The sequence below is a fragment of the Malaclemys terrapin genome, chromosome 4 (genome assembly GCF_027887155.1).
Source record: "Malaclemys terrapin pileata isolate rMalTer1 chromosome 4, rMalTer1.hap1, whole genome shotgun sequence".
Taxonomy (NCBI): Eukaryota; Metazoa; Chordata; order Testudines; family Emydidae; genus Malaclemys; species Malaclemys terrapin.
Window position 1 is genome coordinate 47,009,780 of NC_071508.1, and position 27,562 is coordinate 47,037,341.

General features: G+C 47.5%; 1 protein-coding gene across 6 annotated transcripts in view; it reads left to right on the top strand.

Moving 5' to 3' along the window:
* The window catches only part of SLC22A18 (solute carrier family 22 member 18), a 127,540-nt gene that overhangs the window by 42,375 nt on the left and 57,603 nt on the right, over positions 1-27,562 (top strand). The window lies entirely within an intron of this gene.

Sequence of the window (27,562 nt, forward strand, 5' to 3'; positions counted from 1 at the left end):
GTAAATCCCCATTTCTGCAAGCTGGGCTAATATCCATGTCTTAGGCTAGGTCTACACTACCCGCCTGAATCGGCGGGTAGAAATCGACCTCTCAGGGATCGATTTATCACATCCCGTCGGGACGCGACAATCGATCCCCGAATCGACGCTCTTACTCCACCAGCGGAGGTCACAGAAGTCGATTTTGCCGCCGTCCTCACAGCGGGGTAAGTCGGCTGCGATACGTCGAATTCAGCTACGCTATTCACGTAGCTGAATTTGCGTATCTTAAATCGACTCCCCCCTGTAGTGTAGATGTACCCTCAGTTGCTTTAAAAGCAGCAATTATTAAAAAGTTAGTTAAAAGCTACAAGCAATCCAAGTCCAGGCTCTAGGCTTGTCCCCATAACTCCCTAAGCATTGAGGGCTGTGCGCGTTGTGGAGCAACTTTACCACTATATTAAGTGCTATTTAAAAACAGTGTTGTTATAGCTTTAAATCTCAAGCAGGGATTTAAATCTCACAAATCACAACATTCTTAGAGGGACACTTAATGTAATGTGGGACTTTAGGGAGGAGAGCAGAGCTTAAGGGGGCCTGGAGAGTGGGAGTACGACAAATGAGGCAGTCTCCCCCCTCCAAAACAAGGAGGAGTGAGAGTGTAACCCACACTTGTCAAGTGTGATCATTCCCAGGGCTCCTTCTAGAGCACAGGTAGGTGGTGCAATGCTCTGGGCTGCGGGGCTGCTAGCTCTTGCCAGGCAGCGCAGCTGCAGAGCTGCAGCTTGACCTGGTGCTCTGTGCTGCGCGGTGGCATGGCTGGCTCCCACCGGACGGCGCGGCTGCCTGTCCTGGTGCTCTGGGCAGTGTGGCTGTAGTGCCGCCAGCCACCGGTGCTCCAGGCAGCGCGGTAAGGGGGCAGGGAGCAGGGGAGTTCGGGGTGGTGGTCAGGGGGCGGGGGTGTGGATAGGAGTCAGAGCGGTCAGAGGATTGGGGGCAAGTGTCCCGGGGGGGCAGTCAGGAAGGAGCGGGGTGGTTGGATGGGGCGGTGGGAGGCAGTCAGGGGCGGGGTTCCAGGGGCAGTCAGGAAAAAAGGGTGGTTGGATGGGGCAGGGGTCCCGGGGTGGGGGGTAGTCAGGAATGAGAGGAGGAGTTGGATGGGGCGGCGGGGGGCAGTCAGGGGAAGAGGGTCTGGATGTGGTTAGGGGACAGGGAGGGGTTGATGTGGCAGGGGTCTTGGGGGTCCATTAGGGGACAGGCACAGCCTCCCCTAACTGGCCCTCCATACAATTTCGGAAACCCGATGTGGCCCTCAGGCCAAAAAGTTTGCCTGCCCTTGTTCTAGAGCTTTGGGTAAACCTACTAGGCATCTTTAAAAGCGTGTCTGCACTTGCTGCTATAGAAAACCTTGATTTTTTTTTTTTAACAAGTGTGATAGTCTCAGTTCAGTCGGGACCATCATGATCATCTAGTCTGACCACCTGCACATTGCAGGCCACAGAACCTCACCCACTCACTCCTGTAATAGACCCCTGTATGTCCTTGGGAATTAAGCACCTAAATATGTTTGAAGAATCTGGGCCTTAGTCTCTCCGGGCCTCAGTTCCTGCATCTGTAAAATGGGATTCATAGTCCCTCCCTGTTTCACAGGGGTGTTGTGTGGATAAATACACCAATGATTGTGAGGTACTCAAATGCTATGATAATGGGAGCCATATAAGTACCTAAGATAGTTAGGCTTCCAAGTGGGAAAATCCTTCTGGACCCCTACTTGCATTATCCTCCCAGTATAGCAGCCAGCACCCTTTTCCCTCAGCGTTGTCCTCCTCCACAGTCACAAAAAGAAAAAGGCCTGCATTTATAAGGCCTCAGACTCTTACCCTTTGCAGCATGCTTTGTTAAAAGAAGTTGACAGGCAGGCCTCCCTTCTCCCTCTCTTTCACTGGAGCAAATTTGCTGTGCACCAGTGGTATGAGTTCATTCCCCAGGTAAGAACCAACTTCTTGATCTTTTCCACAGAATAGACTGCTCTAGTCTGATAACATTAGGGAGGTGAGAGTCAAACCCCGACTCATCTTTCTCTCAGGAGGCAGAATGACGCACATTCCCATGATTCTTCCACATGTATTCTTAAATATTTTATGTGTCGAAAGAGTTAACAGTAGTTGAAAATTCTCACTACTAGAAGAAATCAAAATTGCAAATAAGTCTTCGTCCACTTGATGCCACTGTTGACCTGCAGTCATTCTTCTCATGATGTAGTATTTGGGTTCCATACGTGACAGTTATTATTGCCATTCATATTGTTTGGTTTTATCTGGATGAATACTTAATATTCATAGAATATCAGTGTTGGAAGGGACCTCAGGAGGTCATCTAGTCCAACTTGCTGCTCAAAGCAGGACCACTCCCAAGACAAATTTTTACCCCAGTTCCCTAAATGGCCCCCTCAAGGATTGAGCTCACAACCCTGGGTTTAGCAGGCCAATGCTCAAACCACTGAGCTATCCCTCCCCCCTAAAACATTTAAGCAGTTTAATTAAAAATTCCATTTTCATGAACTTTGTGATTCTTCAGGCTATTACTGAGGCAAATAGCTTAGAAAGATGCACAAAAAGTTTGACATTGATTTGAGTAAAAGCCATATCTACAGCTACACTAAATCTACTACAAGAGCTACAATCCCTATTGTTCAGGGCACTGAGGGGCTGATTAAATTCTCACTGAAGCTAGTGGAAAGATGGCCACTGATTTCAATAGGCATTGGATCTGGCCCTTAATAATCAACATCTGAGGCCAGGAAAAACTTTTCCCGGTAATATAGCACTGCAAAACAATGTGCACTCTAATATGCTTCCCAATGTCAAAGACTGGACAGTTCTGCATGACTAGTTCTGGTATTGAAAATCCTATTTTTGTCTACCTTTGGTTTGTGTTATGCTTCCATTTGTCTGCATGAATTACTTTGGGCCTTGACAATATATGTAGGATGACAAAGCAGTAGAAAACATCATGTTTGATATTCTACGGTGCAGTGAAAGTGCTGCTAAAATCTCTGTTCTGTATCTACATATTGGTAGCATTCATTTCATTTAAATGGCACAGTCAATCTGTGGAACTCATTGCTAGAGGATGTTGTGAAGGCCAAAATTATAACTCTGATCAAAAAAGAATTGGATAAGTTCATGGAGAATAGGTCCATCAGTGGGTATTAGCCAAGATGGTCAGGGATACAACCCCATGTGCTGAATGTGCCTAAGCCTCTGACTGCCAGATACTTGGACTGGAGAACAGGGGATGGATCACTCAGTAATTGCCCTGTTCTGTTCGTTCACTCTGAAGCATCTGATGTTAGCCACTGTCAGAAGAGAGGATACTGGGCTAGATGGAGGGTCTTACCCAGTACAGCTGTTCTTATGTTAAGTGGCTTTGAAAAGAACCTCAGTTGTGGCTGTTGCATCCTCACAACTTCAACCCTGAAAGGATTTATCTTAATTCTTTGTGATCTTTGCCTATAATTCAGTGCTACATATTTGAAGCTGTGATTTAGGATGATCCATTGTTCAGCAGTTATACAGTTCAATTAAATGAAAATTGGGAAAACCTCTAATTCAGGGGTTGTCTGGATTTGAAAGGGCAAATAGTTGTCACTGGATATGTATATGTGATACTTTTGCATGCTCATAAGTGGATTTTCTCACCCAGTGTGGTCATTTTGTCTTTTCACAAGTATTAATTTCCAAAAAGCAAAAATTGTCATAGATTCTCTGCTTTAATCATGATTATAGGTCATGTGCACTTATATAAACAGAATGTCAAATTTGGATGGAACCTTCCTTTAGGGGAAATTGGCAGGATTGTGGGTTTTTCATTTTCCTTTGGGTATCTCTCAGCCGTTTTCATGTCACTGCAAGTGTGTGTGGGGGAGCATTGCTAGACTTGTTTAACTAGATACCTCTGTGGCTCCCAGCACTTACTATAAAAGCACCTTTCCATCTTGTGCTTTCATGCCACATTTTGTCTGTGTGTCAAAGAAGTTTTCAGATCTATGATGCTTTTCATTCAGCACTATCAGCCACTGGTTTGAAAATGTCCTCTAATAATATGGGGAGGGATAGCTCAGTGGTTCGAGCATTGGCTTGCTAAACCTGGGGTTCTGAGTTCAATTCTTGAAGGAGCCACTTAAGAATTTGGGGCAAAATCAATACTTGGTCCTGCTAGTGAAGCCAGGGGGCTGGACTTGATGACTTTTCAAGGTCCCTTCCAGTTCTATGAGATAGGTATATCTCCATATATTATAATATACCAGCTACTAGAGTACAGAAGTGGTATACATTAAAAAGGAAGGGATTGGAACACACTTTTGCCATACGATGTTTTGCCGGTAATGCACACTAGAGGGCACCAATGTTTTGAAAAGATTGCTGGACTACTCAGGCTCTCTTGCCAGTACCCTGGGAAAGGGGTGATTTCCAGGGTTCTCTGCTCTGACTTCAGACTCCTCATCCCTTTTGGATTCTGAGAGGCAAATTCTGTGATGCCTGTCCCTACTATTTACTGTCATGTGTTGCCTCAGTTAGACTGTCTTCTCTGCTCATTTTGCTCACAATTCGAAGATTTGAATCTTCCAGGGCAAGACTTTAAAAATCAACTTTTTTTCAGATCTTGGGTGCCCAACTTGAGACACTTTAAAGGGGCTTGATGTGCAGAGGGCAGATGCCCAGCACTGTCTGAATAGCAGGCCTCTGAAATGTGTCTCATGTTGGTCACTCAGAATCACTAGTCACTTTGGAAAATCCTTGGCCCTTATTTTTTGAAAACTTTGGACTTATCTACACATGGTTATATCTGATTGACTTCCCCTGATTAACTCCATGGGTGGACACTCTTATTCAGGTATACGAGTGCTCCCAGAGCAACACTGTGGCCAAAAGGCCTAAGGGATCCTTGGATGTATAAACAAGGGACTCTTGAGTAGGAGTGGAGGGGTTATTTTACCTCTATATTTGGCACTGGTGTGATCGCTGCTGAATACTGTATCCAGTTTTGGTATCCACAGTTTAAGTAGTATGTTGAAAAATTGGAGAAGGTTCCGAGAAGAGCCACAAGAATGATTAAAGGATTGGAAACCATGCTTTATAGTGATAGATGCAAGGTGCTCAATCTCTATGTATCTTAACTAAGAGAATGTTAAGGGTTGACTTGATTACAGTCTTCAGTACCTAGGTGGGGAACAAATATTTGATAATGGGCCCTTCGGCCTAAGAGTTTGAGGTTTAACAAGATCCAGTGGCTGGAAGTTGAAGTGAGACAAATTCAGACTGGAAATAAGGTATACATTTGTAACCACGAATGTAATTAACAATTGGAACCATTTAGTAAGGGTTGTAGTGGATTCTCCATCACTGGCAATTTTTAAATCAAGATTGGGTGTTTTTCTAAAACAGATGCTGTAGTTCAAACAGGAATTATTTTTGGGGAGTCCTAAATTCCGTGTTATACAGGAGATCAGACTGGATGATCACAGTGGTCCCTTCTGGCCTTAGAATCTATGAATCTCGAGGGAGTTGATAAGGAATAACTCCATGTGTAGACAAGCCCTTACACTAGCAAAGGTGAACTGGAGCCAGTTCTGGTAAAATCACTCCGCTTTGATTTCAGCTCTTAAGGAAATCTCTCCAAGTTGTTGTTTCACCTCTATCCTGTGGAGGGCAGCTTTGGCTAACAAGTCTTTCTTGGTAGCTGACTGCTCCTCGGCATCTATGAGGGAACATACTAGCAAGAACCTTATCCAAGACCATATGGTCCATGACACTAGGAATGATAGTCTGATTTTTTTAAACAACAGGTTTAGTGCCGGAGAATGTGCGGAGAGACTGTCTTTTTATTTATTCACAGGCTAGCTACATCGCAGACTATAAGCATGAAGTATAAACTTTCCCACCCTGTACCTCAATCCTGACCCCGATTTGTGCTCTGAGGATGAGGGAGTAGTCCTGCCTCTATGCTAATTCAATCCTTGTCCCTGCAGCTGAGATAGACAATAACTGCTAACTGTGGTGGTGAATTTTGCAATGTGAACACTTCTTCAGTAGCAACTGAACTAAGACCACCAAACAGCCTTCTAAAGATCAGTACAGACCTCGGCCGTATTTCAACCATCAGCTTTGAGGTGCCAGGCTCCATGTCCCATTACAAATCAACACAGCCATCCATCACCACGGAAATACATCAGTACAATTAAATCCCACCAATTGGTTCCTAACCATACCCCGAACCTCTTCATTCGTTGCTCTGGCAGTGAGGCTGTGACATATGATAAACAGTTGTAGTACACTGTGTCCTCCTAACATTCCATGTTGGTAAGAGAAGGCTCCAGTTGTATTTTTATTGGCATAATCACTTAAGCTTTCACAAGCTTTCATTTTTTAGAGAAAAATGAATACAGTCCCCTTGCCATTAAGGAACGTGCTTTGTTGTGATATCACAGAAGAAGAATGTAACAAGTTTTCTGCATTTCCCTCCTCAAAGCTCACCAATGTTCTCTTTTTGCTGTTTACAATATTATTCATATTTTTGGTGGTTAAATATTTGTGTGCTAGGGAGGAAGATGGAAATAATTGGCCCTATTCCTCAGCTGGTATAATTTGGGGTAGTTCCAGTGTAATCAATGCTGAGGATCTAGTCCATTATGCTTTATACTCCTATAGCAACTTCAGTCTGTGCTTCTCAAAGCACTTTGCAAACATTAATCAATTTGTCCTCTCAACACCCCTCTAAGATAGGGAAATATTTTATCCCCATTTTGCAGATAGGGAAATGGAGGCACAAAGAAACTGAGTGACTTGTTCAAAGCCTGACAGGGAGCTTGACGCAGGGTCCTGCTTCCTGACCCCCCCCCAGTCCTAAACTGGAGTCAGAAGCCATGTCTCTGCTCCTCTGCAAAATGCTAAACTTGTTTGCTTATCACCCAAACTGCATGAAGCTGTAGCCAAGGAGCTGTGATGGCTAGAACTGGTGGTGGCTTTCCAGTGTCTTCTGGATGGATTTCTTGTCACTTAAGGGATGTGCTACTGTATCCCTTTGCTGGGGATTCTCACCCCACAACATAGCCCTTTCCACCCACCCGCATACAAACAATATACAAACAGGTTAAGCGTGGCTGCCATTTAGTAGCAGCCAACAACGCGGTACAACAGTTTGCAACAGGAACTGAATGATGTTCTATCCACTGGAAACATGGGACAGGACAGAGGTTGCTTTTAGAAGGTAGTTACCCAAACCAAACTTTAGCTAAGAGACAGTGGTCTTTAAAACAGTGCCATGGGAAGGCCAGACCCTCAGCTGGTATAAATCAGCATAGCTTCATTGGCTCTAGGAAGATCTACCCCAGCTGAGGGTTTGGGCCAGGGTCTTTAATTACGATGAGCAGTCGAGCTTTACATTCCTCGGAATTGTTTTCATTTTTGTGTATTGTTTTTTGCTACTGTCTTCTTCTGTTCATCCGCCAACTGGATTAGAACTGGGTAAAGCCAGGATACAAACACCTAGATGGAACAGGGCGGTTCAGTAGCATAATATTTTTTGTTTTATGGGGCTACTAAGTTAGTATGAAGGAATGAGGCGGGAATGGTTTCCAAAGGTGGAAGGATGAGCCTGGGTAGTGCAATTACATAGATTTCATCCCTTCTTCTGTGACTGTAATTCATGGCAACCAGTCTCCGTTTTAACAAGATCATAATGAAACCTTTGCTTCATGACCCTGGCTTGGCCTGCTTTTTACGGAGAGGGAGAGGTTTCTTAATCTTAGTGACTTTTTTTTAGACCTAAATGTCTTGGAACAATTATTCTGTTGAATTCAGGATGTTCCTGGCCAAGCCCCTTTGGTCTCTTATTAAATGTTATTGCAGTGGGGTTTTGGCTTGCTTTTTTTTTTTTTTTTTTTTTTTTTTTTTTTTTTGCCACGCTATTCTTCTTCTTCCTCAAGGGGGAAAGAAGGAGGTTGTTTGCCTGCAGTAAAGAATCATATTTCTTTCCCATAACCCAGCTGAACAATGTTCCTGTGGGGAATTTTGTGGAATTTCTCATTGCTTCTCGCTTGTGCTGGAGGAATGGAAAGTCTGTGGGTGGTTTAAAGGGGTGAAGATGGAAGCAAGAATTGGAACATGGCAAAGGGTCATGGGTCTGCACTCTATTTCTAGACAATAGTGACCATTCTGGCGGCTGGAATCTCTCTTGCTCACTTCCAATAGGAACCCTGGTATTTCTCAGCCTGGGATGATGATGTTGATTAGCCGAGCAGCTTGCGTTGGTGACAACTGGCACAAACATTCCTTTGTTCTTTGTCAAGCAACTGTGGAGGGTGAGTTCCTTGTGGCTGATGTCCAGTCTGCCAATAAATTGTATTGTACTGGAATCTCAGCGCAGGCTTGTCATGGTAGTTCCTGCTCCCTGCCACTGCACAGGAAAGGGGGAGTGAATAATGGGCTGTTTGTCAAGTAGAACTATGATGGGAGTTGAAATAGAGACTCCTTTGGAGCGGAGTTAACTCTTCAGAGACTGCAGATGCATGCGGTCTCTCCTGCACAGCATTTATTTGGCTGGCAGTCCAGGCAAACCAGGATCCTAAGGGTTAAAGCAATTTGCACGCCTTTCTCTGTTCATTTTGCATGGTGATGATTTGAATCTTAGAGGCTGTGGTCTCAATGTGACTTTGAGGGCAGCATTAGTCCTAGCCTTTTGGGGAAAGAAAACATGAGTAGCGTGAGCTCTGGCCTCTTGGGGTAGGAGCGGGAGACGTGGGGGCTGGCTTCTTTAGGGGGCGGTAAATGTCCTTGTTTTCGAAGCCTTTGCTAATTAGCATGGGAATAATAGTACACCGAAATGGTTTAAAGTATCAACGTCTATAACCATGAGGCAAGACTTGGGTCTGATTAAAGCAGCTTAGAATGTAGTCATGGGCAGAGAGGGGCCTCCTGTCGATCTACTGCTGCCTAAACTGAGGATTAGGTCAGTATAACTGTTACTCTAGAGTGTGGATTTTTCATCCCCTGAGCTACGTAGTTGTACCAACCTAATTTCCTAGTGTAGAGCAGGCCACACATTAGAGTTGCTAGCCTGGCTGCACTGAGTCTGAGGGGATTTCCTGCCTTCTCCTCTGTAGTCCACAACACCTGCCGACAACCGCCCCTCCCTGTTTGATAACTCTGGCATTTCAGATAAATGTTTCCTCTTTCCAGGGAGCTACCCAGCATGAATGAGGCTAAGTGCAAGATAAGAGACTGTTTCATTCATTCATTAAAACCTAGCTCCTTGGTGTGGCTGTTTCAGTTCCTGCAATGGAAAACCCAGATGCAGTGGCTGCAGAACCACAGCACCTTTCCTAGGAAGAGAGCTCACAGTCATGGCAACACTATGCCTATTTCTTTAACAATCCTACCCTGGTCTTTTTTTACGGTCCCATCTATGTCTTTGATACTGTGCAATACAGTTCAGCTTTATTTCATACCGTGTCTTTCAGACTGCACCCCAAAGAGGCATCAAATGCTATCAGGTAATCCAGTTGGAGACAACAGCTGGTGAGGGGAGGAAAAATTAAGCGGGTGTAGGCAAGGGAGAGAGAGCAGAGATGGAGTTGCAACATTTGGATGTTGTTTCTGGGTTTCAACCCCCCACATTCTGTCCAAAGTTCAGTTGCAGGGTTTGGTGTAGGCTCATCTCGGGTGGGAGGAAAGAGGTCATCAACTGAGTTTTTTAACAGCCCAGGGCCACAGAGGGAACTAGTGTCCACATTGTGATTAGAGCTCAGGAGTCCCAGGTACCCCATCTTGTGTTCACACTGCTCTTCTTGGTCTAGGTAACAGGTTTGAGTGGAAATACCAACCTGGCTGACCCAGGTCTGCCAAGCTGAACCCAGACATTGTGCGGGTTCTTTTGGGCACAACATGGTGATGTGCTGTTAGCTAAGAAGAATCTGCTGTCTGGTGGGAGCCAAACTCAGCGGGCAAGAAGAAGAGAGCAGGCCAACTGTTTCCTTATGTGGCTGGCTCTCTTCTGCCACCCAGGCTTCAGAAATGGGACACACCAGGGTGTGGGTATGTTTGGACTGGTGTCATAATATAGATCAGTTTGAGTTTTTCCATCTCTCGTGTTCTTGAAAACTAGCACAGAGATGCTTTCCAGATCTGCGAATCCAATAGCAATATGTTACCTACCTAAGTTTATTTGAAATCATTCAAATGGTGCAATACCAGTCAGCAACCTGGGAGATCCCAGCCTGGCTCTCAACCCCTGGAATGTAAAAGGCTGAGTTGTCAGTGAGTGCAGTCCTTATCACTTCATCGCACGCTCGGTGTAGTTAAAGGACCTGTGTACCCTCGACCTAACCTCTGTCTGGGGTAAAGGTGCTGCATTGTAATTATATCAGGGGAAGGAAGATTGGGAAATGGAGAGAAATGTGCCAGGGAGTGAAGGGAAAGGAAAACCCTTAATCTTTTCCAGTCTATGCCACGGAACAGGAAAGTCCTGCTTTGTAGAATGGGGGGTGTCATGCTTGCATTCAGAAAGTGAGCAGATGGAGGGTGAGTGTAGCAACCTTATTTTAGTGCCTAGACTGCAGCCAACAGACAGTGTGTTTTGTAGGTTGCCTTCGCGGAGTAATTATGATATTTAAGCAGCTCGAGACCTAGGCTTTGAAAATGTAGCATCTCTTGGAGGTTATGGGTCACACTCGGATATTTATCTGGAGATAGTTTTCTTGAAAGCTATGTCAATAAGGCAGCAGTTGTGAAGCCTTGTTGCAATAGAAAGAGCTAGAAACCTGGAAATAATAAAAATGTAATTCCCGAGGATTGTATGGAAAGACCAAAATACTCCTGGCTGGATTCTGGTCTGACGTTGATGGGAATAGCATGCAAATATCAGAGATTACTATTTAACCCTCGATATGCAGGCTGTGCAATATTCCCCAGTATCTACTCATTACTCACTAGAGCTACATCTGGCCTTCTCACTAATGGAAAACTTCATGACTGGACTGCAACTCTGGCAGTGTTGCTAGGGCTCAAATGGAGGGGGAAATACTGTTTCTTTGTTAAGGCAAAACAGCGAGGAAGGATGGCCTTGTGACTCAGGCACTGAACTAGGACTTGGGAGATCTTGTATCGGGGTCTAGCTCTGCCACAGACTTCCGGTGTGACCTTGGGAAAGTCACTTAATCTCTGCTTCCGTTCCCTACCTGTAAATGGGGCTAATAATACTTCCTTTGTGTCTTTAACTGTGGACTTTTTGGTGCAGGGACGGGCTTTTACTGTGCGTGTATGCAGTACCTAGAAAAACGGGGCCTTGTTCTCAGTTGGGGGTGCTACATGCTACCGTAATACAATATTTACTACCTGAGAGGGAAGGAGAGAAGTTGAATTGGGAGTGCTCCTTGTTGAACATTTAACATTGGAGCCCTGGGTTTTAGCCTCCCTGCTGCCATCCAATTCTTCCTTCCCTTTTAGTCCACTTCTGTTCCAAAGCTAAAGCCACAGTAGTATTTGGATAAGAAAATGAGAACTGTGTGACCCTTAGTAAGAACTGCATTCAGCTTGAAGGGCTCAGCACAGGTTTTTGTTTCATCACAATTCCCTTATGAAAAATTCTTGTTGGCCAATACACCAAGACAGCGCCTAAGAACTGTGTATACCAAAGGTATGTGAAACATCCAGACCGTGAATACTTTCTTTGCCGTTGGGGGCCAAAGAGGTTTCTGAATGGCTTGTCTCCATGATCACCAGAGCGTGTGGTGCCTGTTGAACCTTGTCTTTTACCTGAATAATGACATGCCACAACAACAGGAGAAAAAAAAAAAAAAGTGCTTTGAGGTGTAAGGAGAGACCAATTCAGTGCAGCATTTGTATTGCAAAACCTCTCACTCCTGCTGTGGCCAAATCCTGCCCTAAGCTGAGCTAGTGCACTGGGGGGAAAGAAGATATAGAAAGTCTCCTCTCTTCCCCCAGTCACAGTGCATTCACATAGCAACAAAACAGGAATCCCACCTAACTCAGCTACTGTGGTCTCAGGCACATCATGGCCCCAAGGAAGTGGGATCCAGGTATGGTGTGTGACGAGGCCCTCAGCTGGCTAGCAGACCTCCTACTGTGCCATGCTCCCTCGCAGGAGCATACTGTTCTGTTTCCAGTGCTCCCTGACTTGCCTTGAGCGATCCTGCCCTGCCTTAGGAAGGAGGCTCTTGAACTATACATTAAATCTCACCACTCCTCCATATGCTGCTGATGAAAGTAAGGGCAGGATATCACTCCTTACCCTCTGTCCTCTAGTGTATCGGGAATGGCTGGTGTTTTATCACTGAGCATTACCCCACTGTGCAGAGGGTCTTCAAACTGCAAGCGACCTGATATCTCATGAATGTCGGAAAAGGCACAATGGAATAGGGTACAGTTTCAGGTTAAATTTTGATTCCTGGCTTGTGTAGATTTGGGTTTAGCATAGTCTAAGACAGGGGTCCTCAAATTGGGGGTCGTGACCCACCCTCAGTGGGTCACAAGATTATTACGTGGGGGTTGTGAGCTGTCAGCCTCACACATGGCGGGGCTGTCAGCTCGGGATCCCCTCCCCAGCTCCATTCCCAATCCCGCTTTGCCTCCTGCATTTAAAATAGTGTTAAATATTTTTTAAATGTAATTCATAAGGCGGGGTTGCACTCAGAGGCTTGTTGCATGAAAGGGTTTGCCAATACCAAAAGTTTGAGAACCTGGTCTAAGGGGGCAGCTGCCTAAGAAACCATATATCCAAGGGCTTTGCTTGAATAGCAGTGAGGTTATTCTCATTCTCTTCTGCCAGTATACGGGCTTCTGGACACAACTGGGAATTTAAATGCACCTGCCTGAGATGGAAGGGACGGGGGGACACTGGGGAAGGGACTGGCACAAAGAAGGGATTGCCTGAGTTGCTGGCAGTGGCTTGGTGAAAGGATGGGTATGGAGTGATTCTGAAGGGAGCAAATCCCAACTTTGCATAAGGTACCATTACCCCCTGGCCATCCCTCTCCCACATTTGGAATTGCCGTCCACTTCAGTGCTGCAAGCATCCCCTCCCTCCTCTGCATCTCTCTGCAAAACCCACTTCTCTGTGAACCCATCCTTCACCTGTCTTTCCATTTTGGATACATACAGTAGCTTTATACTCATGTCCTCCCCACGCTGTCAATGTCTGCATTGGTGATGGTTCTCGGGTCACTGGACTGTGTCTCCTTCTCATCCCCCCTCCCTCCCACATGAGGAAGACTTGTTTGTGCATAACTGGGTATCAGCGCCCTGACACCGCCCGCCTGCGAGCCTCCCAAGCACTCTCCTCTGGGCTTTGCCAGCCCTGACTTTGCCTTGCAGACTAACAATAGCTGTATCCCAGTACCCAAGTTCCTTTGAGGTAGTGGTCTTTAAACTGGGATACGCGTATCCCTTGAGGTACATGAGTTCTCATCGGCGGTATTCAAGAAAAATCCTGTAATGGCAGACAACACACTTTATTTAGTCAGACTTGGCAGTCTAATCATAGATGTATTATGACCCTATCTCAGATGGGGGTACATGGTAGACTACATTATTTGGAATGGGACACACAGCTTAAACAGTTTTGAAAACCACTGCTTTGAGGCATTCCCTGTAGTGTGCAATCTCTTATCCACTGAACACTCACACAAATACCAGGTTTGCTGTCCCCCAAGGAAATTCGGTACACACCAACCAAGATGAGTCAACCCAGAATCAGCACTTTGCATGACACCATCGCACGGAGATATATTTATGGTGAAAACAAAAATAAGTTTATTATGAAAGATTCAAGTGATAGTGAGTTAGAATATTGGAAACAACAGGTTACATACAAAACAAAATCATAACACACTTTCTAGAGAGTAAACATAAATATCAGGATAATTTCCTATCTAAAGAAGTTTATCTCACCCAACATCTTTTGTAGAAATAGTCACCAAGGTTAACGGAGATCCCATTTTCATGAATGTAAATGCACCACTCATTTATTTCCTAGGCGCAGGATAAAAGGGGTGTATCTTCTTTACCTTCTACTTCTATCCCCAAAGTTCATTGTCTGTACTCAGGGGCAGGCTTAACCAGCTGTGGCTTAACTTTCCTGTGTGCTGCTTCCTTGTTGATTTCACATTTCTGTTGACTTCATATGTAAATAGTATCCATTGTGTTAGTTTATAATGCTTAATTTACCTCTCCACGGAGACGGAATAAACATCTTTTGTCTGACAGGAAACCAATTTTTCAACTCTGCCTTAACACCAGACTTTAAAACATATTTTCGAGATATATACTAACTCCTTACATAGTATCTGTACATACATTCCACAACGCTATTACCGACCAGTGTGATCCTGGCTTTCATTTAAGACCGTACATGATATTCTTGGTGAACCAGAATGCACTTACCAGAATCAGGACATTCCTGTAACACACTTGCCAGCTGGCATTACGGTAGGGTGACCAGACAGCAAATGTGAAAAATTGGGACAGGGGGTGAGGAGGTAATAGGAGCCTATATAAGAAAAAGACCCAAAAATTGGGACTGTCCCTAAAAAATCAGGACATCTTGTCACCCTACATTAAGGAGTTATTAGGTCATAGCACCTCATCCCATCACGTTGGAGCTAGGATAGGGGAGTGCGTGTGTTAGACTATAAGTTGATTAGAACAAGGACCTTTCATTTTACAGACTTGTAAAGCACAGTGCATCTCTATGCCCTACATAAATAAAAGCAGTGCCCTGGATTTTCAAAAGTGACTAGTGATTGATTATAAGTGCCTCCATTTCTGGATGCCCAAATTAAGACACCTTACGGGGGCTTGATTTTCAAATGGTGAGTGCTCAGCACTTTATGGCAATCAGACCCCTTTAAGATGTCTCAAGTTAAGCACCCAAAATCTGAAAACTACTTTGGAAAATGTTGGTCAACATACAGTTTTTGTCTCTCTTACATATAGTATTACTTAATGTCTGATTTGAGTGGTTTTTTTTACATATATAATCCTTTGTGATCTGTATACAGTATTAGCTTTCACATTCCCAGAACATATTCCTTTGTTTTCTGATGTCCTAGACAAAAACATTTGGATTGAGATTGTGTCAGTACAGAACGTGGCTTTCAGGCCTTTTGAGTGTGCTCCATGTCATTTTTACTAGATTTGACTGTTTTTTCTTGTTACCTAGGGGCCTGATCCAAAACTCATTGAAGTCAATGGGCGTGTTTCCGTTGACTTCATTGCACTTCAGATCAAGCCCTAGTGGTGTCGGGGATGAAACAATCCATAAGCTTTAGAAAAATTTGTAGTGTATTTTTTAAAGAAACAATAGCAACAACAAAAATACTGTGGAATTCCATGCTATGGGAGATGAGAGAGGCAAACACTGTGTCTGGATTTAAAAAGGAGTTGTGCCACTAGAAACATTTGTGTCTTTAAAAGCTGAGCAAGTAAGAGAAAGAAAGTCTCATGCTTCATAGCTGAACCTTATTTTCTGCAGGGGTCAGGAAGGAATCTTCCCAACATGCAGAATTGTGCAACAGATTAAGTGTGTCATGAGTTGTTTGTGGCATTCCCCCCCCCCTTTTTTTTTGTGTTAACCTCTGAAATATCATGTGCTGACCACCATCAGATGATGTAAGATAATGGATGGGCTGATCCTTTATGGCAAATCCTTCCTAATAAGATGCTGGAAATACCCCCAATCTACTTTTCATGGTAGAAGGATACCTACTTCTAAAAGCAGTTTTTGGTTGAAAAGAAAAATTGAAACCATTTGGGGAAAGCCTTCAATACATTTGAAGGAGTTTGTACTATTAATATGTCCACACCTTGTTGGTTGATGACATGTAGAGTATGTCTATACACAGCAAAACAAGATGTGCAGTGAGGAATCTCAGCCTGGGTCAACTGATTTAGGCTTGCACCGTGGAGCTAAAAATAGCAGGGTAGATGTTTCTGCTCAGGCTTCAGCCCAAGCTCTGAAACCCACCGAGGTGAAGGGTCCCAGAGCCTGGGCTCATCTGATCCCGAATGTCTACACTGCAATTTTTAGCCCCTCGGTGCAAGCCCTGCTAACCTGAGTCAGTTGATCTGGACTCTGAGACTCACTGCCATGGGTTTTCTTTGCTGTGTAGATGTACCCTGTCTCATGATTGATGCTTGACACCACTCCCAGGTGTGTTCTTATTGCATAATTCTATGTGAACTTTTGTGTCCAATTGCTCAAGTATAATTTGTCTATATTTCCAAAAGTTGTATCACTTACATTTTTCACCTGGATATTGCACAACAAACTTTTCCATTTGCAGTCTGCAGCTCTCAAAGACTCTGTGAAGACTTTCCTATACATCTGGAGAGGGCTTGGATTTTCCTGAACAGGGATCAATTGCAGATTATCTAATACAATAACTAGAAATAGCTATTGGTCTCAGAACATTTGGCACATAATGATGAATGGACCAGGTAGCCATGGAGCTAAAATTGCCAAAGGGCTTCAGCAAATGCATCTGCAAAATTTGCAGTCACACAGCTTGGTGCATGCAAATACATGCATTTGCAAATACCCAATCGAAAGGTTGCATTCAGTAACTTGTGCCAATTTGTACTAATTCTAGATCAGAGGGGAGTCTTGATGCCCAGCTGAGTGCATTGAGAAACGTAGGGTTACCATACGTCCTCTTTTTCCCGGACATGTCCGGCTTTTCGGCAGTCAAACCCCCGTCCGGGGGGAATTGCCAAAAAGCGGAACATGTCCGGGAAAATGGCGGCTCTGTTTAAGAGCCCGGCTGCCTGAACGCTACCGGCTTCGGGCAGCCCCCTGCCTGGAGACCCTGCGCCGCCGGAGCCCGGGAGGGGAAGTGCCCGGCTGGGGGCGCAGGGTCTCCAGGCACGGGGCTGCCCGAAGCCGGTAGCGCTCGGGCAGCCCGGCTCTTAAACAGAGCCTCCAGCGGCTGGGGCTCTGTGTAACTGACACTGTGTCAGTTACACACAGCCCCGGCGGCTGGAGGCTCCAGTCCCCGCGGCTCTATTTAAGAGCCGGGCTGCCCGAGCGCTACCGGCTTCGGGCAGCCCCCTGCCTGGAGACCCTGCGCCGCTGGAGCCCGGGAGGGGAAGTGCCCGGCTGGGGGCACAGGGTCTGGAGGCACGGGGCTGCCCGAAGCCGGTAGCGCTTGGGCAGCCCAGCTCTTAAACAGAGCGGGGGCGGCTGGAGCCTCCAGCCCCCGGGGCTCTGTGTAACTGACACAGTGTCAGTTACACAGAGCCCCAGCCGCTGGAGGCTCTGTTTAAGAACCGGGCTGCCCGAGAGCTACCGGCTTCGGGCAGCCCCCTTGCCTCCGGACCCTGCGCCCCCAGCCGGGCACTTCCCCTCCCGGGCTCCGGCGGCGCAGGGTCCGGAGGCACGGGGGCTACCCAAAGCCGGTAGCGCTGGGGCAGCCCGGCTCTTAAACAGAGCCTAAGAGGAGCAGAGCCTCCAGCTGCGGGGGCTCTGCTCCTCTTCGGCTCTGTGTAACTTATACAGTGTAAGTTACGCAGAGCCGCCGGAGCCCCGGAGGGGAAGTGCCCGGCCGGGGGCACAGGGTCCGGAGGCATGGGGGCTGCCCAAAGCCCGAGCGCTACCGGCTTCACGGTTTGCTGGGCAGCCTCCAGACCCTGCGCCCCCGGCTGGGCGCTTCCCCTCCCGGGCACCAGCTGCGCTGAGGAAGCGCCGGCTGGGGTCGCAGGGTCTGGGGGCTGCCCGGGAAACCGTGATGCTGGTAGCACTGGGGCAGCCCTTTCCCACTGGCTGGGAGTGGGAGGGAGGAGGGGGCGGAGTTAGGGTGGGGGAAGGGGCAGAGTTGGGGCGGGGCTAGGGGTGCGGAAATGGGCGGGGCCATGGCCCGTGGAGGGTCCTCTTTTTTTATTTATGAGATATGGTAACCCTAAGAAACGTGAAACTAAAAGAACAATAAAAAACTGAATTCAGCAGTCCAGTCACTAGAGAGCCCTAACTTAATCAGTGTAACAGGACCCAGGGTCAGATTGCCATTAAATCCACCAAAAAGAATAAAGTCTGATCCTCCTCTGCAGATCAAAGGCCATTGCACTAAATACCTACAAGTCTGCTTTTACATAGGTACACGACAGCATTTTGCCTGCCAGCCAGGAGCAGTGCTGTGTGAATAGTACACTACTAAGGATTTAAAATGTAACAGTAAATGGGCGGTGAAACAAATAGACAGACCTGGACATTTTTTAGCCCTGTATCATTATCTATTTTTGGACTTTGGAAATGAGCCACTGAAGTGTAAATATTTAGTCAGGCACTGCAAGCTTTCTGGAATGCCTGACTAGTCTCTGACAGGAGCCGTTTTATGGCAGTTAAGCTAACTTTTATTTGCTAAATGTGATTTTATTTGAGAAAAATCTAAAATGCAGAAGAAAGGAAAACGAATGAGCTGTGGGTGAAGTTTAACAGCAGGCACCAGATTGTTTGCCTTATTAAACATGCTGAATGGTACAAAAGGAAGAGATCAATGTACTGATATCACATCCCTGCTATTAGTTTGTACCCAACGTAGCGAGCGTTTCACATCTGGTGGGTATTGTGGCTCTGATACAGAGATGAATAGTGGAGTCAAGTTCCAACAGGCAAATCTGAGAGCAGAGTTTTGCCCTTTGCTTGAGGCAGGGTATTTTTCTTTGATGCAGAATTGAAGCTAAAGCTCTAGTTTGCCACGTCAGCACATCCAAGAGCTATATATCCTTAGGTCTCCCATTTAAATCCTAAAAAAACAGTATGCAGAGAAGGCCTTATCCATCAGTTAATGGTTCATCCACATCTTTGAGGTAGCTGCATTTGGGTGTCTTATGGCACTTTCAGACAAGGACACAGCCATATTGAGTGCCACATGGCAACTTTTATAGGACACGTTAGGGCCACCTGTATCTGTAGCTCAGACTCCACTTTCTATAGGTGCAAGCCCAGTGTTTGTTACTGTAGGGCACTATCCTTCCTGTAAGAGGTTCAGTAACCTCTTCCTGGGTTGTGTATTATGTGACATGTTTCTTTCATGAAAGTTTATTTAAAATATGTATTAAAAAACACCTTACACCATAGGAAAGTGGGTGCACATGGCAGATATCTAATTTCAAAGGAAGGTATTTCAATGGTGAAATATTTAGTCACAGCACCAGATCCTCAGCTGGTGTATCCACCAATTCATAGGGTTGCCACCTTTCTAATGGCTGGTAACCAGACCTCTCTCCCTGCTCGACCTCTTCTCCTAAGGCCCCACCACAGCTTTACCTCTTCCCCCCACCCTCCCATATTTAAAAAAACGGGCATTAGGGCTTGTCAAATGGCACCTGGACACAGCCGGCACCCGGACTGCCCAGGTGAAAATTGGACTGGTGGCAACCCTACTGAACTCAATAGAGCTATGCCATTTGACCCTAACTGAGGAGCTGACCCAGATCTAATACTTTGAGTAGGGTTACCATATTTTGTGCCTCCAAATGGAGGACACTCCACGGGGCCCCGGCCCCGCCCCCAGCCCCGCCCACGCCCCCTCCCCAAAGTCTCCGCCCCCTCCCCAAAGTCTCCGCCCCCTCCCCTGCTTCCCGCGAATATTAAATTTGCGGGAAGCCTGAAGCTGGTAAGGGGGGGCGTGGGGGGAGCAGGCGCGGCCCAGGCTGGCCCCCCGGCGGCGCCAGCCTGGGTCGGCTCGGGCCCTGGGGTGCCAGCCCCGGCCGACCACCCCCAGCCCGCCCAGCACTGCCCGCCCCCGGCGGCCCAGCGCACCCCCCCCGCTATCCCGGACCGGCCCCGCGGCCCAGCGCACCCCCCGGCGGCCCGGCCCCGCGACCCCAGACCGGCCCGCGGCCCCGCGCACCCCCGGCTCCCCGCCCAGCCCCGCGGCCCGGCGCACCCCCCCGCTACCCCGGACCAGCTCCCCGCCCGGCCCCGCGGCCCGGCGCACCCCCCCGCTACCCCGGACCGGCTCCCCGCCCGGCCCCACGGCCCGGCGCACCCCCCCGCTACCCCGGACCGGCTCCCCGCCCGGCCCCGCGGCCAGGCGCACCCCCCCCGCTACCCCGGACCGGCTCCCCGCCCGGCCCCGCGGCCCGGCGCACCCCCCCCGCTACCCCGGCCTGGCTCGCGGCCCCGCGCACCCCCCCCGCTACCCCGGCCCGCGGCCCGGCGCACCGCCCGGCTCCCGGCCCGGCACCGCGCCCCCGGCTCCCCGCCCGGCCCCGCGCCTGGCCCGGCACCATGCCCCCGGCCCGGCCCCGCACCGGCCCGGCCAAAGAGGCCCCGCCCGAGCCCTCCATCCCTCCCTCCCGATTTTCCCGGACATGCCCGGCTTTTGGGGATTTCCCCCCGGACGGGGATTTGAACCCCCAAAAGCCGGACATGTCCGGGAAAATCCGGACGTATGGTAACCCTAACTTTGAGGACAAAATAAAGGATGTTTGAGATAGTAGGTGGGCTACAAGCTTGAACTAGATCCCTAGCTGCATTGATTCAGCAGATTCTCTCATCACCTGGTGCATTATCAATAGTTTATTTTCATTCTTGTGACAGAGTTTTGCAGTATAGAGCAGGGGTCGGCAACCTTTCAGAAGTGGTGTGCCGAGTCTTCATTTATTCATTTTAATTTAAGGTTTCTCATGCCAGTAATACATTTTAACGTTTTTAGAAGGTCTCTCTCTCTAAGTCTATATTATATAACTAAACTATTGTTGTATGTAAAGTAAACAAGGTTTTCAAAATGTTTAAGAAGCTTCATTTAAAATTAAATTAAAATGCTGCTCTTACGCCGCCAGCCTGCTCAGCTCGCTGCCAGCCTGGGGTTCTGTTCACCTAAGCTGGCAGCAGGCTGAGCGGGGCCTGCGGCCGGGACGCTGGCTGGCAAGGGGCCGGCAGCCGGGACCCCAGACTTGGGGGGGGGGGTTCAGGGATCAGGGCAGAGGGTGGAGGGGTGCAGGGCAGAAGGCTGGGTGTGTGTGGGGGGGTCAGGGCAGAGGGCTGGGGTGTGGGGGGGTGCAGGGCAGAAGGCTGGGTGTGTGGGGGGGGTTCAGGGATCAGGGCAGAGGGCAGTAAGGGTGTGGGGGGTTCAGGGGTTAGGGCAGAGGGCTGGGGTGTGTGGTGGTGTAGGGCAGAAGGCCGGGTGTGTGTGGGGGTTCAGGGGTTAGGGCAGAGGGCTGGGGTGTGTGGGGGTGTAGGGCAGAGGGCAGTAGGGGTGTGCGGGGTTCAGGGCAGAGGGCAGTAGGGGTGTGGGGGGGGTCAGGGCAGAGGGCTGGGGTGCTTGGCTTGTGGGGGTGCTCCCAGCCCCCTGCCTGAGGCTCATGGCAGGGGGCTGGAAGGGATATGCCCTGTTCCACCGCCTTCCCCAAGGCCCCATCCCTACCTCTTCTCTGCCTCCTCTACAGAGCAGCGAGCACGTTGCCACTCCTCCCCCTCCCTCTTGCAAGAGCCATCAGCTGATCAGCGCAGGGAAGGAGAGGAGGAGGGGGAGGAAAGCACCACGCTGGGGGAAAAAAGCGGGTGAGGGGGGAAGCTTGGCTGCCGCAGGACCAAGCTTCTGCCTCCTGTCCCCGCAGGGGAGAGCGGTGGGCAGGGGGGCTGAGTGGGGCTGGGGGTCAGGACTGCAGCAGGCAGCAGCGTGCCACTCAAAATCGGCTTGCGTGCCGTGTTTGGCACGTGTGCCATAGGTTGCCGACCCCTGGTATAGATTATCGTTTATTTTCCTGTAACTTTTCACTAGCTCCTGGCGCAAAGTGGATGTTAGGCAATGGAATCTGCTTACAATGAAATGATCCATTTCATTTTGGCCGCATCTGCTCTCGTGGGGGAACTGTGTTTAAACACTCAGTTTAAAGGATCAGCATGGTTGGGCCAAATTCTACTGAAACTACAGTAAAGCCCAAATCTCAAAACTTGGATCCAGATTTTGAACATCCAAAAGTTTTTGATGTTTGAATCCAGAGTTCTGGTTCAGCTCATTTGAGATAAGAACCAGCGGCAAAATTTGGTGCTGGGTTCAGTTTTTGACCTGCTCACCAAAGCACTCCTGGGTGTACAGATACTTGGATCATCTCTAGTCAGACGTACTCTTAGAAGCTATTTTTCCCCCTAGGCTCCTGTGCGTTTGGCCTGCCTACAGTAGACCTCTATGCTGCACTAGAACATAGTTTACTAGGCACCTTATTTTAACTGTGTTCAAACAACTGGTTTCATGCAAGAATAGACAGGGATTGATTTGAAAAGCACAACTGGCAGTACTGGAACTCAGTGGGATTTGGGCACTGAACTCCCATTTGTGCTTTTGATAATATACCCTGTAGGCAGAGTTGCACAGTAGCGGGAGTAGCTACCCGTCTTCACTCTACTAGGCTGTGGGAGCGGCAGCAGCTACCAAGTTGAGTCAGCTGAGCAACAGCGACCACCATCTCCTTTTAATTCCCCCCCACCTTACCTCTCCATGAAGCTGGGGAGGCTGAAAACCAGCCCAGCTGCTTTCTGCAGCTACACAGAGCCAAGAAGAGCCATAGAGCCATTAGAATGGCAAGAATTGCATCTCTTCTCCTAAAACTGGCACTTATGCACCTTTCACACTGTCCGTTTTGCCTCGCTTATAAAATATGCATGTTGTGGGAGCCATGCTGCAGCTCTGACAGCCTGTGGGACTTCTCTTCTCCCCCGAAGCTATGGAGGGGAGCTCAGAGTCAGGGGAGAGGGGGCTTCTCTTTATCTCCTGCATCTCTTCACTGTCCCAGAGCTGCAGCAGGGGGACTCCTTTCATCCTCTCTTCTGGCTGAAGGAAGGCAGGTGTGGTACATATTACTCCACATCTGCCAAGTAGATGATGTGCGTTGCATTATAAGCCTATTAATTTTGGAGTCCATTTGGAGTGGAATGAAACTTCGCTCTGAGCAGAATGAACGTCCTTTGATGTGCATTGTAGCAATTTGGGACTTACCATTTCACTTCCCTATTGGCAGTGTTTCACTCTGTCTGAGTTCCCTACAGGACATGGTGGATTCTCCATCACTTACTGTCTTTACATCTAGATGGGATGTCTTTCTAAAAGAGATGGTGTAGCTCAAACAGAACTTATAGGCTTGGTACAGAAATCATTGGGTGAGGTTCTTTGGCCTACTATATGCAGGAGGTCAAACTAGATGATCCTAATAGTCCTTTCTGGCCTTAAAAATCTCTGAATCTAAGAGCTGTATATCTTTAATTTTAAAGAGTAGTCTTGGGTTTGGAAAGACAGAAGAGTAGCAAAGTTTTTCTTGCCTGGTGCTATGTTGGATCTCTGCTTCTGAGTCAGCTGATGCAGGGAGCATCTCAGAAGTGACTGTCTCTGTTCCTGGGGTAGACCTGAGCAGCAAGTCTCCTCGGAGAAGCACACCCTCTTCTGGAACAATCTGTAAGTTACTGGAATGTCTTCAGGCAATGTGGTGTAGTGCAGGGGTTCTCAACCTTTCTTTCTGAGGCCCTCCCCAGCATGCTATAAAAACTCCATGGCCCAGCTGTGCCACAACTGTTTTTCTGTATATAAAAGCCGGGGCTGGTGTTAGAGGGTAGCAAGGAGGGCAATTGCCTGGGGCCCCACGAAGATACGTTGCTCAGGTTTTGGCTGCAGCTCCGGGGGTTTCAGCCCCATGTGGTGGGGCTTTGGCTTTCTGCCCTGGGCCCCAGCGAGCCTAACGCTGGCCCTGCTTGGTGGCCCCCCTGAAACCTGCTCACGGTCCCTCAGGGAACCCCAGGCCCCTGGTTGAGAACCACTGGTGTAGTGCAAAGGGCGCTATCCTCAAAGTCAGAGGACTGGGTTCTCTGCCAGCGTCTCACTGTGAGACTTGGAGAAAGTCCGTTCTCTTCACTTCCATTTCATCTGGAAAATGTTTACCCACCTCTGCAAACTGCTCTGAGATCTACAGATGATTACTTTTGTTTCATTAAGGAGATTCCTGTCTTGTTTTCTTGCTCAAAAGGATATTGATGTGCCAGGCTATGGAGTGGGCAGATGTTAAATCCCCGTTGTACTTCAAGTGAGGTTTCCAGAGTGAACTCCAGTAAATCTTCAGTTTGCAAGTGACCCTCATAAAGGCCATACAGTAAAATCTCTCTGAGACAGAGTCTGGGCTGTGCCTCCTGGTAGGGGCAGCATGAAAGGCACAGTCCTGGGGGAGGTGGGGCAAAAGTGTTTGTAACCAGGCTTGTGCTGCACTGATTCTGAGCCAGCTGGGGACTGAAAGCACCCCCTGGCATAAATCAAAAGAGCCCCAGGGAGTGGTCAAATTTACAGCAGCCTTACTTGGACTGCCTGGACCCACCCCAGTGAGCACTATGGAGGCTTGCTCTCCCACCCCAGCATGCCCTTTATGCCGGGGGATGTGAGCGTGACAGCAAAAAGCCACTTATGGCAGCCCTCCACTGCTTGTGCGGGAGGGGAGTTCTCCCCCCAGCTCCTTCAAAGCCCCCTGAATGCTGGCAGAGTGAGATGCTGATTTGATCTCGGCCTTTATATGCTGGCTTTGCATCCTGTTTAGTCATCTAGCTCTTGCTTATATGCCATAGGCAACAGTACAAGTGTGTGGGTTCAATGAAAGGCGGGACCCCAAAGGACGAAGACTACAGGCGGTAGGTGCTCTCTGCCAGGTTTATTACAGAGATTTTCTCTGAGGGGGCAGGAGAGGACTTATGGCATCATTCTAGTTCCCTTTTCCATTCCAGGCAGTCGTGCCTACCTGCCAAAAAGAAATGACTAACTTTTCTTCCCTTGAAAGCTGATGACTAATTGGATGCAGCATGAAGTGGCGCAATTGTTCCTGCTATGCTCTGGATTCCTGTAGTACTATCAAATCAAACAGGAAATTATTTCTGGATCAGCAACGTATGTTGAAACCCAGCAGATGTAGATGCTTATGTAACCATGGTTTCAGAAGACCTCAATCTCTATTGTTGCCAAGCTCTTAACTTCCTACACCGGTGAGACATGGCTTCCCAGTTCCCACAGAAATGAGCAAATACCCATCGGCTTAGGCGGCCGGTTTTGACTCAGAGGTCATCGTCTTTATGACGTCTGCTTCAGAGCTGCACAACTCCCTGGCCGCTTTAAAAAAACAAACAAACTGGAGACCAGACTACCTGCTTGTGTCCCTTTAAGTCAGTGCTCAATTCTCTGTTTTGTTTTGTTATTTTAAATAACAGCCAGCAATACACGTATGCTATACACGGCTCCAAATACTATTTTGAGAAGGTCCAGCTGAAAAGAGGCTTTATTCCGTAAGCTGTCTCTCCTGGCTGTGAGATACATGCATATTAAAAGCTAAAGGGGTATGTTGTATTTTTATACGGTTGAAATGTCTCAGTGTAATGGTGGATCATCGTAATTTTACACCAACAGTTTTAATAGCTATAACGAGTGTCAAAGTAGCAGTCAGTGTGTTGGTTGCATCCGGTTGCCTGGCCCTCTAGCAGAAGCACAACTTGTTTCATGTGGACGTTGTTGCATCCCAGTTTGGTATCTGCTTTGCTGCCAGGCCAGTAGAAGCTGAGTGAATCATGCGGCAATACTTAAAATTCCCTGGGGAAGGTTTAGTTTTCCCACATCAGTTTGTTCCTGCCACTGGATGAGGGGAGAAGAAAATGTGCTCCAAAGGCAACTTTACCTCCTCTTGCCATGCAGTTTGTGTTTGAGTGCTGTCTGCAGTGCCTCTGGTCTTTAAGTTTTCTTTGTTGTGCCCTAATCATGCACAGGCAGCGTCTTAGCATCTGCTGTGACACATGAGTACCTCCTGTCCCTGCATAGACTTGTTTGAATCCTTAGTTTGGTTTTCCTTTTTTAGCAAGATGGAACTGGTGCTGCAAGCCAGAGCTAACAGCCAATTAAATCCACAGTGGCCTAAATAAAGCAAAGTTAGAAAACAGAAAAAATAAAGGAAATAACAGCCAAATGGAATAAAATACGACTGGGCTTAGCTTGTGCAGAATAAGGGCTCGATCCAAAATCCATTTAGCCCATGGCAGACTTTCCATTGACTTCATTGTGCAGCAGATCAAGCCCTAAAAGCCTAATAAAACCCTAGCTCAGCATAATATAATGTTGGGGATCTGTGTACTACTACATAGTTCCCATTATCTTCTACATCCTTTGATCCCTGGTCTATACGGTTGTGTTCTATTAGTTCTTAAACTGCTACTTTGCACCCTGGTCCCAATTCATCGTGGTGCATAGACATGTGCCTAATTTTAAGCATATGAGTAGTCCCAATGGATTAGATATGTTTAAACACTGGATTGTATTAAGGCCTGTAGGGGGGTGGCTGCATTTCAGTGATGGGTGAAGTGATTCTGTTGGTCTTAGGCTGACCAGATAGCAAGTGTCAAAAATCAGGACAGGAGGTGGGGGGTAATAGGTGCCTATGTGAGAAAAACACCCAAAAATCGGGACTGTCCCTATAAAATCGGGACATCTGATCACCCTAGTTGGTCTGTAAAGTGTTTGGGATACTTCGGAACGGAAGGCACTGTAAAATAGCATTATTAATATTGATGTACGCTGTGTCTTTTTATTTGCATTAGACGTTAAAAACAACAACAACAACACACAACTAGAAGTCAATCAGCCTGATGCAAATAGGTTTTAAACTCCTTTCACCAAATTACAAGTGAGGAACTGAGTCAGCTCTGAGAGATTTCAAAAGCAGCATAAGGATATAAAGCTTTTTTTGTTTGCAGTCTTATTATGTCATCACTTAGGGATGCAAATATCACCCAATAAGAAGAAAGACCTTTCACATTACTGCCTTGTTCTAGAAAATTTTCACTCTCATTATTCATGACCAAGGACTCCTTCATCCGTATGTCCGCTTCCTAACTGCCGTATAATGGAGAGAGAGTGAGAGAAATTCACTGACACTGTGAAGGGGGAAAAAATAATACATGAGTCGGCCTAAAGTATTTACTGTCTTCTAGTTGGATAATTCAAACTTCATGAAACCATACTATAATTAGAAACATTGTCAGTTTTGCGTTACTAGAGTGAGAATTGGTTTCTTGCCTCTCTCTAGTTGTTTAAGTTTGTACCATTCTGCAATCTGAGACCATAATTAAAACAACCCACTAGATCATCAAAAACCACTCCAAATATTGAGATGGGCCTGCTATTTCAAAGAAAATTTAATTAAGGATAGGTAAAGAAACTGTTTATTTGCCTCTCACTTCTAGATGCCCACTCAAGACCAGCCTGCCAAGTGAATAGATGTGAAAAGATTTCATTGTCCATAGGCTGTTCAGTGACCTGTACCATGAAGGTTTCAGTCCACTTCCTACTGACCAAGTGTCCATAGCACAAAGCCGTTAACACTGTTGGCACCAACTGGCATCCTTGTTGGCAGTCTCAGCAGAGCAAGGCCCAATATTAACAAGGCAGTGTGGAGAAACATACGTTGTTGCTAACCATTCTCTATACTACTTGTGTGGAGAAACCGAGGACCTCGCTCTGCAAGGCTGCAAAGCCAGTGCTTTTCAATGGGTTCTC